The sequence below is a fragment of the Cyprinodon variegatus genome, unplaced genomic scaffold (assembly GCF_000732505.1).
Source record: "Cyprinodon variegatus isolate N-32 unplaced genomic scaffold, C_variegatus-1.0 Scaffold641, whole genome shotgun sequence".
NCBI lineage: Eukaryota > Metazoa > Chordata > Actinopteri > Cyprinodontiformes > Cyprinodontidae > Cyprinodon > Cyprinodon variegatus.
Genome location: NW_015151094.1, coordinates 447,608 through 450,098, shown reverse-complemented (window position 1 = coordinate 450,098; position 2,491 = coordinate 447,608).

Sequence of the window (2,491 nt, the reverse complement as noted above, 5' to 3'; positions counted from 1 at the left end):
TTAAACGCCTTAAACTTCGTAAGTTTGGCTATTTTTAGTCGATGATTCTAGATATCTGAACTATAGGAGTGATATTGTTTCAGATATCTGAAAGTACCACCCCAATACTCAACAGTGTGGAAAATGAAGGAATTTGTGCTTGTATTTACATTTCAGATATCTGAAATTTTCATTTTAGATAGGAAGTATACTAATAAAAATATCTGAAATGCATTGCTAGACAAATTTAGAGTCACTAAAATTTGTGGCAGGGAAGGGAGAAAAGACAGATGCACTGCCTAACCTATTCAAAAGTCATAATGATGTTGCGTGCGGCCAAGCTCTCTCTTAATTATTATGATATCTTAATTTCTTTATTTACAGCAAAATACGCAACTGTCCGTCTCAAACTTTCTCGGACAGAAACCAACTCGGACCTGCAAACCACAGAAGGGGATGGTATAACACTGAAAAAGTAAATAAAAGACTGTAAACATTAAGAGCCACCAATTTGTGAGACATTAATAAATATTACAGCATCCTCCACTATCAATAACTACAGTGCCACCTCACCCCCCTCACTTGGAGTAAATTCTACTTCTCTTCAGTCAAATCATATAGTGTTATATGATTTCAGAACTGGAGAAAGGCTGTGGCCCCACCATGACCCTGACAAGGACTATGCAGGAGTAGATGGATGGATGATAGATGGATAATTATAAAACAATAAGGCTCTCATTTGAAACTCACTTGAATTTGATAACAGTAGTAATAAGTAAAAAATTTATAAAATCATGACATTGATTTTGTATTGTGGTTCAGCAGAACTATTAGAAACACAAACAAAATATAAAACAAGCAAACACGATCGGGTTCCTGAACTATGTTATTGATCAACACCATGAGGCCCATCATCACCTGCATCCTCAGGTGTTTTTGCACCATGCTAGTTCTCCCTCACTGTTTACATTTGATCACTGCTGCACTTTATGGAATAGAAATGTTAATTTACTGTCCGAGAAGCTGTTTTGTATACACTTTGTGTATACAAAATGACAATAAAAGTTGTTTAAGTCTAGTCTAAGGTCCCTGCATGATGAGGCAGATGGCCATCATGATCACAATGATCTTCATCTACATTCTCAAGTTCCGTAAGGATAAATGGTTTTAAAAACACTTAACAGAAATAATTTTTCTTTTCTTTCAGCTTGGAATTGAATCCACTTTGGCAGGCCGCTGTCAAAATGCGTCAGAGAGTATTATGGGCTCATTTGGTGCGGTGGTCCCTCAAAGAAATAAGTCTCAACGCCTGACATCATTTCTATGGACATGGAGAAACAATATTTTATTTGCTCTAAGGCAGGGGTCTGCATCCTTTCTTATGCAAAGAGCCATTTTACTCCAACCCAGCTAAGTAAAAGTTGCTCAGAGCCGCAAATATTACAAGGCTTTTAAATAACACACTTTTTATTTTTTTAAATATCTGCCATAGGAAATCTGTTGCCATTTTAAACAGTGGTAAATTTGATTCAATTTCTGATATTAGGAAAAAAGATAATAGTTTGATAAAGAAGAAGCATTTATTTTAGATTTTGTTGTATAGGATATTATTTTATATAAAAAATAAAACAAATTGTTTCCAAGGTAATGATCTCAAAACATATTCCTGGTTCTTTTTATGTCCTTTTGTAGTGAAAATTAAATTTACGTAAATTTACTATCTAAGCTTGAAGTAAAGTACTTTCAATATAGTACATTTGCTAATGTACTGTATTGAAAACTATTAGTTTTCAGGCCACTATATAGAGGCATTGTATTCCAAAGAGCAACCTGCAGCTCTGGAGCTTCTGGTTGCAGACCCCTTGGCCACAGTCTCATACATCAAGTAATTTTATCATCAGGTGACAGAAAAAAATTAATGCTATCAATGTAGTTTAGGCCATATTGCTTTAACTGGCAACCCAACAAATATAATAACTCAAAATTATTTGACCAGAATTATTCATAGCCATTCAGTAAGCCTCTCTCCAAAATGTTTGTCTTAGAGATATGGACGTTGAACAGTTTTTCTATATCAACTCTTCCACAAATGGTTGTTTAAAGGAGCACTTTTAAAAATAAACAAACTATAGAAGCTGATCACTGATGAGCCTTTAGTGAATTCAATCTTTTGACGTTTCTATATGCTCTATTGTGAAATATAATGTAAGCCAAACAAATTAAACAAACATACATATTTATAAAAAAAAAAAAATCACAGACATGCCATTTTATATTCACTGAATAACTGAATTATTAATATTATTTACAGGAAAAAAGATAAGTATCTAAGGGTTTCTAAGGAGGCTCTAGGGCATGCATGCCCAAAATAGGTCCTTGAGGGCCACTGTCCTGCAGGTTTTAGAGGTTTCTTTGCTATATTTATGAAAAGAGTGGCCTTTAATACTACAATTAAATGTGACCGCTATCAGAACAGAAGGAGACGTCACATAGCAGTGCAGTGTATGGAACG